The sequence below is a fragment of the Zonotrichia albicollis genome, chromosome Z (genome assembly GCF_047830755.1).
Source record: "Zonotrichia albicollis isolate bZonAlb1 chromosome Z, bZonAlb1.hap1, whole genome shotgun sequence".
In the NCBI taxonomy this organism is placed as follows: domain Eukaryota; kingdom Metazoa; phylum Chordata; class Aves; order Passeriformes; family Passerellidae; genus Zonotrichia; species Zonotrichia albicollis.
The window spans coordinates 46273633-46290358 of NC_133860.1; the positions used below are offsets into that span (position 1 = coordinate 46273633).

Below are 16726 nucleotides of genomic sequence, written 5' to 3' on the forward strand. Positions count from 1 at the left end.
TCCACTTCTAAGTCATAGAGCGAAATACAATCACATGTTCAATTGCAAAGCAGAGTGCAGAACAGCACCAGAAAAACAATAATGTTCAAAATTACTGAATAAAATAAACACTAAGTGTTCATGTGGGCTACACTGGAGGAGCCATAAGAGTACTTACCTTTGAGCTACAGGGTCGGTCAATGTCAAATGGAAGATGTTGACACTTAAATGTCTATAGACCATGCCCTGCAAACCATACAAGAAAATACATGAGAAAACAACCTGAAAATTATCAGGATCACAAAGGCTTAAACATCTGGTTCTTCATTGCTGTACATGGACTTCCACTCTGATTTAGTGACAATTTTCTGTGATGCAAGTAATTTGAGACTCTATGTGTATAAGTGATAGGCACGATGCACCTACACCAAGGGACTGCTGCTTAGTTGCAGCAAAACAGCCTACAATATAACACACTTGCAGGAATAATCCTGTGTAGGTATAATAAACAATGCACACCTGAAATAAGAATCCTAACATCAGTCAGTCAATCACACCAATGCACATTGCAATAATGCAATTTTCTATTGTAAACTAAGCTCCAAAGGTCTGTGAGACCTTAAAAGATTTCACAGCTTGCTTGTTGTATTCTTCAAATAGCAAAAATCTTTATGTTAGTTATAATGCTCATTGAAGAGAGCTTTTAAATATTTTCTAAATAATACTTAAAAGCTCTGGACCTGCCAAGAGTTCAATAAACTGCCAAGAGTTAGTGTGAAGAAAAACCCCAAAACTCTAGATATTAATTTCAGCATTTATTACACTAGAATCAAGGTAACCTAAACTGCTTAAGATGTTACATAAGAAATAGATTCAGTCGTAGTAAGTACATTAATTTCACTATCTGATACACTAACACTTCATAGTCATACATTTATTGTTGGTAGTGTAGTCACCTCGCTAAATTACAGAATGTGCTAGATGGGAAGTTGATGAAAAGATGACAAGTCACCATACAGCTTGTCCAAAGCATATTAATGAAATCAGCATTGCTGATATCACCACAAAAGTAACATTTACCTCAGTTAAATTTGAATCTGTTTTATAGTTAAAATTTAAATTATGGTTATATGCAGAACTTTGTACTTTTATCATGTGCCATCTTTTTAGCAATTCAAGGGAAAATAAGCCCTTATGGAATACAGCAGTCACAATTTTGGATTTGATATATAAGATAGTAATATCATTTGACTTATTTTCTCATAAAACACAATAAAATCAGACAACTTCATAATTCTTAATGTACATAGCAAAGCAAGTTTAAAAATTCTCTATCCTAATCTTTGCTGGAGTCTTATTTTGATCATAAAATCCCTTCAAACTGACATTTTCCAGTTCTCACTAATCTAAGTGTCTTGTGAGTGGCAGAAAAGTTTTTAATATGTGAGGTGGAAATAATTTAGAAATGTTATTTTAAAACAGAAAATCGAAGAAGCCATTTCAGAATGGCTTTCATTTTTAGCCTTCCAGAAAAATATAGTTTCAAACACTTTACAATAAAATCCAATGTGTCTAAGATTCAAATATGAAATATAATTAGTATTTTACTGCTTAAAACAACAGTTATATTCTTTAACTTTCATTTAACAGATGTGATAATTATTAAAATAATATATATATGTCTCTCTTGTATTTCTGCCCTTCCAAAGCTGTGCCTTAAATAAAGTACTGCATTTGTTCGCTTAGACCAATGTAATGCAAGTATTCTTCATATATTACTTGCAGTATTTTGACCATATTTTTTACTTCCTGCAATAAAACCTGTGAGAAGAACTACAATAACTGTAAAGCAAGTGATCTTTCTCTGTGTTGTACACTTCCTTCATTATAGGGAACCAAAGGAGCTAGAAATTGGAGTTAGAAGTTGTCATTTTTCTTGCCTCTATTTGGCATTTTTTCAAGGCTGTGTCTGCATGTGATGGTGTGTCCCCACTTCCCCTATTTCTGCTCGAGCAATGGCCATCAGTGATGTTTGTGGTTCAGGGCCATAACCCTTGCTCAGCAGCCAAGGGCCATAATCCTTGACAGTAGACACTGAATGTCTCTACAGTCTAAACAAATTATTACAATCTCACATAGGTGCAATTACAAAACTGCTAAAACTTGTAAGCAATCCAAATGATGCAGTTTCAGTTAAGGATCTTCAGTAACACAACATCTTGGTAGAAGGACTCGTTTATGCCTCTTCCCTGGTGTTAAATGCTCACTGTGCACTCACAGTCTGATGTCAAGGGTTCTTTTTTCTCAGATAGGATGATGTGACAGGGTGACATCCCAGTAAATACAATGCACGTGTGTCTTCTAATTCCCAGCTGATTCAAACAGAAGAATACTCTCCCTTGAGTGTTGCTACTTTTACATGTACATGGTATGAATTTTGAAGATGCATATAAACAGACATTATTTTAGTGTCACTTTGGTTTTGATTCTGCTTGTCCATAATTTCTCTAACCAAAGAAATCTGTTTGTGTGCTTTAAGTGTGACTCTCCATATTCCCTGTTTATACAAAGAGACTGCAGAAAAGAAGATTCTCTACCAGCCCCTCCCTTCATTGCCTCTGGTCTGATTGGTGCCCAGAAACAAGACCCCCCCCGTGGCTGCTACTGCGCAACTTCTTGAAGTCGTCCATCTCTAGCACCATCTTGTGGTCTCTTGTAAACTGCTATCCACATTTCATCACATCATCAAGCTATAAACAGTTCTCATTCGGCTGAAAACAAAAAATATATTTCTTTTTCCAAACCTCGATATTAATTTCCAGATTGCATGGAGCCTAGATCTCCTGGATCTAGCCTAGTCAAAAATGACTAAAAGGCACAGACTAACAGGTCAAGGAAAAAACTTTTCCCTCTATTTGGCATTTTCAAGGCTATGTCTGCATGTGATCGTGTGTCCCCCCCCCATTTCTGCTCCAGCATTGGCCACCAGTGATGTTTGTGGTGTGTCTGCTGACAGATACAATAGTTCAGGGCCATAACTCTTGCTCAGCAGCCAAGGGCCATAACTCTTGTTCAACAAGGCAAGGGCTAGTTGAACGCCTGCCAAATGCAGCTGGTGCAAGTCAGCCATCCTCCCCCACAAACAAAGCACAGCCCAGGGCCCATGGATCTCTCCCACGGGACAGCAGGCTGCAGGCAGGATCTCCCCTTGAGCAGGGACACCTCTGAAGGCTGCTCCTCAAGGCTGAGAGATTCCTTGTTGTAACAGATCCTTGGTAAGCGATCAATAGCATCCTAAACTTTGAAATCCTGCCCAAGATATAAGGGATTGATTGTGCCCATGTCGTCATTCGGACATGGACTAAGTCTGGGACTAAGTCTGGATGCAGCAGTATGTGAGCTCCCCTCATGAAAGAGGTTTAGAAAACAACAGGGTCCTTTCTGAACCTCTGAGTCAACAGCTGGGTCTCTGAGAGTTCTGCCTGACCCTGTCCTTTATGCAGTAAACACTCAAGAGCTCCTTGCCACAACTTCTGATTTAATAACTCTCACATTTACTATGAAACTTTGGTAAATCACTGGTTTAGACCCAAAAACACATTGCTACATCTCTGTTACAAGTGCAGCACATCAATCCATCCATGACACAGCAGTTCTGTGCTCAGTTTTGGGCTTTCCAGCACCTAGTGGAGCAAGGCTGAGCAGAGGCAAGAGAAAGTGAGGAGGATGGAGCACCTGAGGAGGAAGAGCTCGGACAGCAGTTTTTGTTTACACTGGAGGTTAGAAGGAAACTCTTCACCTACCTGCAGGGGGATTGCAGAGAAGATGGAACCAAACTTTTCTTAGAGGTGCACATCAGAAGAACAATAGGCAGAAGTAACAAGTTATGAATTTTCACTGCCTGTAAAGAAAAAGAAAAACACAGAAGATACAGGAATAGGAGCAGAATACAAAGTATTAATCCTCTAAATTTTTCTAGATTCAGTAGAACCTGGCTCTGTGCAACCTCACCTTATGCTGAAGGTCTTCTTTGAACAGATGCTTTGACAAAATGACCTCCAGCAGCTCTTTCCAACATAAAGTATCTTGTGATCCTATGATTCAAAGGGAGCTTCTGTGTCTTGGAACTCACAGAGCACTTAATCCAAAGAGGGAAATGATGCAATAGAACTTACATGAACACACAGATGAACAATATAAAAGAAAAAATAAATCCTGTTGATTTAACCTCAAGGCACAATGTTTTCAGGATTACATATAGGCTTGATGCCAAGAGAAAACACATTCAGAGTCAGAAGAAATGTAATCAGAAGTGAAAGATTGTCTCTTGATCTCCAGAAAACTCAAATCAAAACACACAGGCCATTTCAAAGCAGAAAATTGTATACGGAGAGTAGGAGGTCATTTGGAAGATTACAATATGATTAACAGTAATATTTAAAAGATAGTGTCATTTTACCTGATTGTTTCTGACCTAGTTCTTGCAATAATCATCTTCCCAATATTTGAATTATCTCAGTAAGAGCATTTCACTAGAGTGAACTCAAGTCTGTTGCGTAAGGATCTACTCCATTCTCCACTGCAACAGTGAAAATAATGAATAAACTATGATTTTGTTAAAGAAATCAGAATATACACTAGGCATTGTAAATATAGATAAGACAGACCTAGCTGTAAGTGTTGCCTAAATTTCACAAGCTGCAAAAATTACTATCAGAAAAATTAATTTCCTGCAATTAATATTTTTTTCTTTTATATATATTGAAGTTGGGGCCAAATACAGACATGACTTTTTCCTAAACATTAAGATGACCTTTCTGGGCTCTATAACAGCAAACCTGGCATTTTCACTGTTTTCTCATAAAAAATATTTACAAAGAGAAAGCCACAAGATTTTCAGTGTTCTGGTGAAGTTGTTTGCATCAAGCCTGGTGTAAAGGCAGGTAATAGAAGCAATTAGCAGGAATTGATAGAAGAAACAAAATTGTTAGTTAATCCAACTTTCCTGCCACTTTATTGACAAAGGGATGAGTTTTACAGAGACTAAATATAAGAAGTACACCAATAATGGGGCAATGAAGTCTAGAAAAAGGATTGACATTTGAGAGAAAAAACACAAAAGAATTTTTTCCTGATATCCAGTCGAAACTTACTGGTTTTCAAGTTGAAGCTATTGCCCTTTGTCCTGTCACCATATGTTCTTAAAAAAAATAAAATCTCTCCATGTTTCCTGTAGGCTCCCTTCAGGTACTAGAAGGTTGCAATTAGGTTTCCCTGAAGGTGCATCCTTTCTTGGCTGAACAAACTCAGTTGTCTCAGTTTCCTCATAGGAGAGGTGCTCCAGCATTCTGATCATCTTGATGGCCTCCTCTGGAGTGACTCCAACAGTTCCATGTCCATCCTGTGCTGTGCCCCCAGAGCTGATGCAGCCCTGCAGGTGGGCTCTCAGCAGAGCAGAGCAGAGGGGCAGAATCCCCTCCGTGCCCTGCTGCCCACCCTGGATGCAGCCCAGGACACGTGTGGCTCTCTGGGCTGGCAGTGCCCATGGCTGGGGCAGGTCCAGCCTCTCATCTCCCAACACACCCAAATCATTTTCAGCAGGGCTACTCTGATCTGCTCATCCCCAGCCTGTGCTTGTACCAGGGGTTGCCCCAGTCCAGATGCAGCACCTTGCACTTGGTCTTCTGTCATAGTTTGATCCCAAATAGCAGCCAAACCCCAATAGCCTCTCACTCACTCTCATTAGCAGGGCTGGGGATGGAATCAGAAGGATAAAAGCTGAAGAGCTCAGGGGTTGAGATAAGAACAGTTTAAAAGGGAGAGCAGAAGCCAAATACAAGAGAAAGTAGAACATGGGATTAGTTCAGTGCTTCCCGTGTACAGGCAGGTGTTCAGCCAGCTCCAGGAGGGCTCCATCACATGTAACAGTGACTTGGGAAGAAAAACACCATTGCTTCAAAAGTACACCCCCCCCCCCCCTTTCTTCTTCCTCTCACTTTATACACTGAGCACGATGTCACAGAGTCTGGATTATCCCTTTGGTCGGTTTGGGTCCCCTGTCCTGGCTGCATCTCCTCCTGACCTCCTGAGCACCCCCAGTCTCCTCCCCAGTGTGGCTGTACCAAAAGCAGAAAAGGCCTTGGCTCTGTGCAAGCCCTGCTCAGCAGTAACAAAAACATCTCTGTATTATCAACTCTGTGCTCAGCACAAATCCAAAACACAGGCCCAAAGCAGCTGCTGTGGAGGTTTACTCTACACCAGCCAAACCAGTATTCTTTGCTAAACCTTGTGAGATTCCTAAGGATCCACTTCTCAAGCTTTTCCAGAGCCTTTTGAATGACATCCCATGTTTCAGGTGTGGCAACAGCAACACTCAGCTTGGTGTCACCTGCAAATTTGCTGAGGATGCATTCAATCCGTTTGTCTATGTCATAATGAAAATATTAAATAGCACTGGTCCCCATATGGACCTCTGAGGCACACCACTTGTCACATTGACCACAACCCTTTGGATGCCACCATCCAACCAATTTCTCATCCACCTAACAATCCACTCAACAAATTCATCTCCTTCCATTCTAGAAAGAGGATATTGTGGGAGCCTGTGTCAAAGGCTTTACAGAAGTCCGGATATATGACATCTTTTGCCCTTCCCTTGCCCACCGATGCAGTCACCCATCACAGAAGGTCACTGGCTTGGTCTGGCAGGATCTGTCCTTGGTGCAGCTGTGCTGGCTGTCCCAAATCACCTCTCTGTCCTATGTGTGCCTTAACATAGATTCTGGGAGGGTCTATTCCATGATCATCCCAGACACAGATGTGAGGCTGACAAGCTGGTACTTCCCAGAGTCTTCATTTTTACCTTTTTTGAAGATGGGCACAATGTTTTCGTCTTTCCTATTACCTAGGATTTTACCTGACTTCCAAGGCATTTTCAAATGTCATGGAGAACAGCTTGGTAAATACATCAGCCATTCCCTTAGGACTCTGGTTTGCATCTCATTGGGCCCAACAGACCTCTGTACACTCATGTTCCTTAAGTGGACATGAATCTGATCTTTACTTGCAATGGGAAGGACTTTGTTCCCTCAGTTCCTGTCCTACTGTCCATCCTCTCAGGAGATGTGGGAAGAAATGTTGCCCTTGGAGACTGGACCAAAAATGATGTTGAGTGCCTCAGCCTTCTCCTTATTCATTGTTACCAGTTTCCACCCTTATTATCAGAGGGGATCACCTTCTTAGCCCTTCCTTTTGTGGTTAGCGTGCCTGTAGAAGCCCTCCCTGTTATTCTTTGTGTCCTTTGCCTAGATCAATTCCAGGTCTCTTCAAGCTCTTCCTGGGCTACCCATCCTAGCTCTAACTGCTTGTCCATTTGCTTCTTTCCTTTCAGTCTGACCAGCAGTTCCTTACTCAGCCCTGCTGTTCCCTTGCCTTCCTTGCCAGTTTCGTGCTCCTGGGGTCTGCCAGCTCTTGCACGTGGTGAAAGACTTCCTTAAAGATCTGCCAGCTCTGTTCCACTCCCTTGTTGTCCCTGAGGGAAGTCTCCCAGTGGATCTCACTGGCTATCTCCTTGAAGAGCTGGAAGTCTGCTTTCCTAAAGTTCAGGGGCTAACTTTGTTCCTCGCCTGGCCCATAGCCCTCAGGACTGCAAACTCCAGCAATGTGTGGTCACTGCAGCCCAGACTCCTTCCAACGCTGATGTTCAACATCAGCTCACTTCCATTGGTGCCCTTCAGATCCAGGATTGTATCCCCTCTGGAAGGGCTGCTGTCTATTCCTCTGCTCCAGAAAGTATCCCTCATGCTTTCCAAGAGTCTCCTGGCTTGCCTGCAGCTTGCTGTGCTGCTTTCCCAGCAGATTTTGGGATGGTTGAAGGGCCCCAGCAGGACAAGAGCCTGTGAGCATGATGCCTCCTGTAGCTGGAGCAAGAAGGCTTGATCAGTAGGGTCCCTTGGATCAGGGGTCTGCACTTCAAACCATCCACAGGGTTCCCTTTGTTGCTTTGGTCCCTGATCCTTAGCCACAGGCATTTGCCCTGCTCGTGGCTGCTCTTCAGAGACAGCTCTTCACCCTCAGTCTTCCTCCTGATGTAGAGGGCCACCCCTCTGCCTCTCTCTTTCCTCACCTCTCTCTTCTGGAGAGCCTGTAGCCATCAGTAGTTAGAGTGCAGCCATAGGATTTGTCCCACCAAGTTTCAGTCTGGCACTTGTCACATGAAAAGGGAGATTTTCTCAAACCCTCAATGGTTGATTAGTCTGTCCATGCCCCAGGAAAACTGAGACCCTTGTGCCTGACCAGTGTCTCATTATGGGGACCCTTCACTGAGCCATTCACCAAGTTGGAGGGCGGTTCAACTGACTTGTTTAGGGTCACACACCAAACAGAGACACCCTGTCCTGGGTCTTCTTGCCTTTACCCACTGCAAGTGACTGACAGAGCCCTTGAAGGACTCATATTACCCAATTACAGAATAACTCTATTTATTTATATAATTATGACAGGTTCAAGGGTTGCTGATGATAGCATCTGACTGCAAAAACATATTCAAAGCAATGTAGTAATTCAAAGCAGTATACTAACAAACTTTAATCCCTAATAAAAGCTAACTTGAGATGATGATTCAGCATTCATTAGGGTACAGCCCTTATCCAATTGGCATCCCTAAGCGGGAGACGACAGGTTTGGCCTATCGACTGAGTTTACAATGGAATCTTCCCTAACTTCTCATTCTTGACTTACTTTTATACTACTTCTTCAATTTTACATGAAGAGTGACTTTAATCATATGTCTTACTCAGTGCAGGTGGTCTTACCTTGGGTTGGATATCTCAGTATAGTACCTGGAGCAATTTTGGGATGGGACATGTGCCAGTCCTAGGAGAGTGATTTCACCACAGTTGCTGGTTCAATAGCAGGCCATCTCACTTTACCTCACCCACCACCATGCCTGAGTGTCTTTGGGGGCTTCCCAGTCCTAATGGGGCCCTGGGATGCTGTTGGGTGTCTGTGAGCTTGGCAATCCCCTTATAGAGCCCAATTTGTCCCTCACACCTGGACTGACTTTGCGATGCTTAGTGGTGCTGCTCACCAACTAACTAGAGAAACAGAACAGATGAGACCCAAAAGAAGAAGTATAGAGAAGAAATACACACAAGAAAAGGGAAAAAGGATAGCTAAAAGGTACAAAATATGGGGGGGGCAAAGAGAAGTACATTTTTGTTACTAATAAAATTAGGGCAGGATAATGAGAAATAAAATAATTGCCTTAAAAAAGCCTTCCCCCCCAACCTTTGCTCCTTCCCAGCTCTGCCTTCTCCCGCAGTGGCACAGGGAGACAGGAATGGGGCCATGGTCAGTCCATGACCCGTGGCTTCTCCCACTGCTCAGGGAGAGGAGTCCTTGCCCTGCTGCACTGTGGGCTCCCCTGCCATGCAGACAGATCTCCATGGACTTCTCCAGAGTGAGCCCATCCCACAGGCCACAGTCCTCCCCACACTGCTGTGGGGTGGTCACTCTCCCACGGGTGCATCCCACGGGCAGGCTGCTCCAGCCTGGGAGCAGGGCCCCTCTCTCCATAGGTTTCCCATAGGATTGCAGCCTCCTGCCAGGTATCCATCCACTGCAGCATGGGCTCCTCCACAGGCTGCAGGTGGATCCCCATGGATCTCCATGGGCTGCAGGGGCAGAGCTCTCTCACAAGGGTCTGCACCACAGCCTGCAGAAGAATCTGCTCTGGCACTTGGAGCACCTCCTCCCTCTCCTCCTTCACCGATCTCAGTCTGCAGAGCTGTTCTCACATGTTTCACTGTACTCTTCTCTGGCTAATATTAAAACTGTGCAACACTTTTTTGTCTCCATTTCTTCTTAAATCTCTCATCACAGAGGCATTACCACCTACTTGGCCCAGCCTTGGCTAGGTGCAAGTCAGTCTTTGAAGCCACCAGGGATTGTCTCAGCTGGGCATGGAAGAAGCTGCCAGCAGCTTCTCATAGAAGCAAGCCCTGCAATCCACACATACGCATACAGACACACACATCCCCCCTGCTACCAAAACCAGGCCATGCAAACCCAACACAGTTGCTGAAACTGGAGTTTACAAAGTGGAACCGCACAAACCTCAGTTCTTGCATTAGATGAAAAGAAGAACTCTTAAGATTTACTGATGGTCCGATGGATCTCCAAGTCAGCTGTGAATTAGCCAAAAAGTGATGGTGTTCATAACAAGCAAAAAGTAGTGTAAAATTTTTTGAGTAAAACTTGTGTTCAGCCTGCCTTGGAGAACAGAGCTGACTAAGTGATTTCTGGACGTCTCTTCCCACCTCAGCTACTCTATGATAATTGCCAGAGGACCTATTCTGTAAGAGGAATTTATACCAGGGAAAAATGCTTTTGGGAGGAGCCTCAAGGACATGGAAATGGGATATAAATATTTTGGGTGAGAATGGAACATTTTTTCTTATGAAATTTTCCTTTCAGAAGGACACTGAGATAAATCCTCAAATATCAGCCTTGAGTGATCTCTTTGTTGGTAGATTATATTACTGTAAGAGTTCTACAATGCCTCCTTCATTCTGTGTCCAGTGTTTTCAGTATTATCTACTTTTTTGGAGGTAACTGAAAAATTCATTCTGACAACAGTCAGAATCTGTGCAAACCAGTGATGACAGCATCACTGTCTGTACTACAACCATAAATTCAGTTCCTTAACTCTCATTGTATTCATACATATTCACCTTTCCAAGATATAAAATGGAGTATGTATCATGCTCCAAACGTACTTATTTGGTGAAAATCCATGCCTACTCCTCATGCTAGAATTGTAAAAAAGCAGGATGGTTGAAGGTGTGGTACTGTAAACAGTGACATTGCCCGCATTGGTATAGCTTGCAATAACACTCACAATCTGTTCCGAATCGGTTTCATAAAAGTAGACACAAAGCTCTTTGTGTACATTTTAAATAAACTACAGACAGAAAAATTACTTAGCAAATACCAGGCAAATCCATAATTCTAACTTATGATTCTCAGATTCCTACATACATTCCTCTCCTTTTTCTAGTGCAGAATTGAAGCTCCATGGCATGTCTGACATCCATGTGCATTCTCACAGCTAAACAGTGAGATTCTAACAGTTTTCCATATCTATCAGAGAATAAATACTTTAGAGGATGAATTCCAAAGCAAAGCAAAGCAAAGTGTCATGTGAATGTGTCAATCAGGACTGATTTTGACATTTTAGTTGACTTTCCATTTTAGTTGACTTTTTTTAGTTGACTTTAGTTGACTTTTTGAAATAAAGTAATTTTGTACGTTTATTGTTCTAATGAAGCATAACAAGTCACTGCCAAGGAGCTAGAAAGAACTTCAACCCCAAATATTTTTTGGAACTTAGTTATAATAGACGAGATGATTTGCAATGTTTAGGTATATGTGTACTATATAAAACTGAATACATTTAGAAGGTTTTAACTGCACACAGATAAAATGTTTGCCAGCATTGTGTTACAAAGTTTCATATATGATACTAATTGTAAAAAAAGAAGTTTAAAATTAGAAATTTATCTGCCTTTACTGTAATGCAGAAATTATTATTGATAGAAATTCAGACCCCAAAGAAGTGGTGAGTTTAACAGCAGATTCATGCATGCTAGAAGGCAACTGAAATTTGCTATCAAATCAGTAGTTGTCAGTCTTCTAACTGTACTGTACTTAGGCAAACTCTACTGAAGTAAACCTGATCTTCCCTTTCTAAATGCAGTTTTTTCTTTTCTTCAGAGAAACCGAGAAAAATTATCTATCACAGACCTTTTTCATAAGTCTTCATTAAGCTATTTGCTATACTTAAGAAAATTTGTTCAATTTAAGTTAGTATGACTGTGAAATATACACAAGAGATGCAGAAAATTTACATTTATTTTTATTTAAAAGTTTAGATACATTTTTGGGGGACTCATTACATACATTTGGAGTACCAAGTCACAAATTAACATGCCAGTGAGCAGCAAGGGTTGCATTTTGGCAAGGGAAAGTGATTTAGCCTTAAATAAAAGCAGTGAACCACTCAGTGAGGGGAAGAGTTCACACAATAAGCATAAAGAGAAAGAGGGTTACAGGCTACTCATGGCAATTAGAACCTGCCGATGTGCTCAAAGCCATGATACAATTTTTCTTAAAGAAGCATTAAAAAATATGTTTTGCTATAAAACAACTAGCAGATTAATGTGTTTTGTCTTATTACACATATTTGGCGGTGGTTTTGCTTTAATTTTTGTATTTAAGCTACATATAATTGTCTTAAGTCTGTTACAGTAATTTCTGATATGTGGCAAAGATCAGGAAAATGAGCTCAACTTTACACAGCTTTCATATTGATTACTCAAAATATATTTAAGCTCTGTGGCCTTGAATTGGCAGTTTAGAAACACAGTTACACTGTATTCTTACTATAAACTTTCTGCAAACCCAAGTGACAGTATATTTATCTTTGCACTGAAGTGTGCATCTCTCGGGCTTCAGTCCTGTAGTCTTTATGGCAGGGCATGGTATTTTTATGGGCAAACAGTTGCTATAATTGTTTTCTGTTTTGTCTTTTCATTCCTGTTCAATTTTTTAATTTATGATGATGAACTCTTTTTATTGAAAAAAATTATATATATATCTTTGTCAGAATTTTTCAGCTTCCATTTGGCAATACCCTAAATGAAGTAGTATGGCTTGAAGTTGACTTTCAAATTGAATTTCATAGGGCCAGGAATTTACCATGCTGGATTGCTGAAGTTTATGAACTACCTGTGCAAATACATGACAACCACGAAAATGGAAAGAATCAGCTGAGCAATAGATTCTGGTTATGAAATTAGAGACACAACAGACACTCCGTTTCTAGTAATTTAACCCAGAAGAACTTTTACTCTTTATGCTTCTCTTAAAATTTAAAATGTACTACAATCCACAAAAAGTATAATGTTCCACAGGAGAGAGCATGCCAGACAAAAACATGCACTATAAACCCCTGTCTTTCTTGCCCAAAGTCCTAGTCTCTCTATCCTTTGTTGTACTTTCCTATAATGTCTGACCTTAAACAAACATCTAAACAAACTCTGTTGGAATAACATTTCAGTAACTTCCAATTTCTGACTTCAGAACCTTAATCATTCAATAAACACAAGTGAATGTGTTTACTCTTTTAACAGCTCTAATAATTATGTATTTATTAACAATAAGGATAAGGTAGATTGCTGACAAGTGATTCTCCCACTCCTACTCAAACTAGCTAATCTGTGGGCAGTTTTGTGGCATCATCACCAACAAACAGGAGAGCTGCTGTTTATCTATTGCTGATAGGAGATCAGCACTTCTACTAGTATAATTATATATACCGGTACACTTGCATTTGCATCACATATACTAGTATAATTGTACTGTTATACCCATTCATACACCTTATCAGAGTGGGTTGTGCTTTTGGAAAACAAAGGTTATCAGCTGTACACTGAATTGTTAATTTATAATTGGTCAATATTTTTTTACATAAATCTACTGTATGAGTTACTTAACTGTCATTGAGAGCAGAAGGCATTCTGATTAAGGTATTTTTGGGGGGATTAAGACAGAGAGATTGCAATATCAGTTATAACCTGAGATATAATAGTGACACTTCAAATGCTTTTTAGCCAGTCCCCTCCTCCTTGGGGGATACAGCACCATCCTTTTCTGTGGTTGGGAAGAGTGACCTTATTGCTGGCATTTAGACTGTTTTTGTCCTGCACAAAGAAAATAATAATATTAACAAGGTGACTTCTATTAAAAATACGGTGGTAATGAACTCCGTTGTCCGTAATGGAAGATCTCCTCACAATCCTCTGCATTCTACTGCTGAACTGTAAATTTCAGCAACATGTAAAACAGGAAATACCACTACTGCTTAAGGTAGTGGTACTGCCACTATCAGTTTCCTTGGGTTTGAATGCTGTGCTTCCACATGCATTAGAACACAAATATTTTAAATTCTGCTCTTACTTCGGTCTTAAATAGGGCAAATCACAAATCACACTTTTACCAAGGTGATGCACACTAGTAATGCCTGACAAAATTGAAAAATAAGGACAATAATTTTCTTGGCCAGATCAACCGGTGTGGGGTAACACAGCTAAGAAGTTGGCATTTGTAAAACAGTGGCTCTGAGGGTTTTCATTTGAAACCTACTAGTGTTGGCAGAGGCAGACTCAGAAAGGCTTTGGGGCTACTGTGAATTACTGTTTCTCAGATCTCCTAGTAACAGTTCTGCTTCTTGATCCCTTGCCACTTCAGCTACACAATAAAGACTGTAGTTGAATTCACTTCTGTTTGAATGGTTTTTAATATAAGAGAATGACCAAAACATGAAAATATGGCACTAAAGCCTTGTCAATGCAGGTCAGATGCAATTGTAAAACCTGAAAGAATTTTACCTTATGCTTTGAAAACTGAAAGTCAGTAGTTAACTGGAATGTGATTTCATAGGATGAAAATTTAATCTCAAAAATAAAGCGTCTCTTTCTCAGGGTACACTTTGAAAATGTTTTGTATTGGCCAGTAACTGATTAGTTCAGCAAACATGAGTCAAGTATAGCTTGGTGCTGTCTCATAACCAGAAGTCTAAGAAAAGATCAGCTGTTTAGCTTCATTTTTAGCAGGAGAATGGGAAGATTATAAGAACACTGAAACCTGAGATGGAAAGACCCTTTTTAGTGTAGATGCTGGAAGAGGGAACTGCTTGACATTCTCATCTAGCAATTTATATAGTTTTCTCATCTACATTCTCATCTAGTCTAGTTTATATAGTGTAGCTGCTCATACAGTAGCTGTGAATCATACAACATTTTGGTGTATACCTATTAGTAAAAATATATTAATGATATATTGTCTATGTCAGAACAGTCATTTTAGCTTGTTCATCAGTTTCAGTATTTTATGTTCTCAAATTACCATTTTAAAAACTGTTATTACATTTTAAAAGCAGACTTCATCACCTCCCCCAGACCTTTGCAAAGAGATGCAGGAAGAATACGTTTTGGAGTACTTACTTCCTCTCAGTTCTTTTGGGAATCAATACAGAAGGTCTGTTTGTTGATCTTTCCTCCCTCAACATACAAAATAGCCCAGCATTGGCAAGGAACTGTATTCCTGTAGCCAAAGCTACTCTCCCAAGCCTGCCTCCCGCCCCTACACACCACCACCCCCCACCCCAGAAAAAGAAAAAAAGAAACAGAAAACTAGAAAATAATGAGGTTAAGGAATAAAATCACCATGAAAAAGGAGAAACCATTCTACACCTGTTTTGAATTATCAGGAAATGCGTTATGCAGAACATACTATAACAGGTCTGAAAGCCTTTTTTCAAACAGCAGCATGAATTGTGCTGGTCATGTAAAGAATAGGAGACAAACTGCATTTAAGAACAGCACCCGTCCACTTACCAGCCAACCATCTCCAAATTACAAGTCAGTAAAAGCTGAAAAAGGAGGTTTTCTCCTGAAATACATTATTTTCAACCGCTTTATTCTCAATGAAAATGAATTATTAGTACTAGAATAACTCTACAGAGAATTCTCTAATCCACTCTTTCTTTCTCTCTGAAATATAAAATAACTATATTTTGAATGAAAAAAGCAGAAAACACATTTTCATAAAATAGGGGAGTTCTTACAAAATAGTCCAACAATCAACTGCTACAGTAAAAAAACATGATTGCAACAGTTTCAGAGAAAGACAAATTTTTGCAGGGCTTTTATTGGTCCAATGGGCAAATTTGCATAGATCTATACGGCAAAATTCACAAGAGGAAATTGTTGACAAAATTAAGTAAGGCTTTGCAATGCTATGTTAATCAGAGGCATCCTTTGTATACTGCAGCATTGAGAAATTATATCCTGAGCTACCAGAACTTCTGCAAATGAAGTTCCCAAATATGTATTTGCATTTGTTTCAGGCTTGTAAGAAACTTATGGGCTTTAAGACACAGTAGTAAAAGAAAGAAACAAAATTAAAAGAGTGATTAAAACATCCTGAAAGACCTCAAATTTTGTACCAAATAGACAGTGAAGAAACAAGTAGTATAATCTATATTTCATATTGTATTTGTAACACAAGAATATGACTTTTTTTGAATATGATTGCAATCTATTTTTTGCTCATTGTGGAACTACATTGATTATTTGATATTCTAACATAGCTAAACTCAGCAGGTTTTGCATACATATCTGACTACTTATTTAGATAATCCAAAATTTGATTTGCTTATCTTTTATGAAAATGTGAATAAAAACTCTCGATGTTCTTGGAGTTGCCTGAGGTCAAAAGTTGATAACTGCCTACGTAATAAACTACATTTACAGTTAATGAAGCAAAAGATTCTGCGCTAAATGACAGACTTGAGTGGTGATCAGAAGAGAAGCAAGCCTCAGAAATTATACTATTATACAATACAGGGAGCAACAAAAATTTGAAAACCATCTCTGGTATTGTGCATTCTTCTTACTTTTTCAATTGATAGTGGCTCAGCTGCTTCTTTTTTTTTTTGTGATTATATCTCACCTTGCAACTATTTAAGACATTCTTTGTCAAGGAACAAAGTCAAGCATTTTTACTGAAGATCGATCCCTGATCAATTTCAGATGAGTAAATTTTTTAGGAAAAAAAGGTACTATGTGCTAGATTATTTGCAATAAAGACAAAAATTAATCTTCCTTTCAATTAGTATTTTCTG

At 40.0% G+C, this 16726-nt stretch overlaps 1 long non-coding RNA gene across 13 annotated transcripts in view; it reads right to left on the bottom strand.

Annotated features, from left to right (window-relative positions):
- The window catches only part of LOC102073932 (uncharacterized), a 39462-nt gene that overhangs the window by 21792 nt on the left and 944 nt on the right, over positions 1-16726 (bottom strand). For 9 of the 13 annotated variants that reach the window (XR_012578066.1, XR_012578069.1, XR_012578068.1 and 6 more), the window contains exons 2-3: positions 3783-3880; positions 158-225 (exon numbers count right to left, since the gene is read on the bottom strand). This is a non-coding gene — a long non-coding RNA (uncharacterized LOC102073932). The other 4 variants (XR_012578061.1, XR_012578062.1, XR_012578057.1 and 1 more) reach the window with 4 other exon arrangements.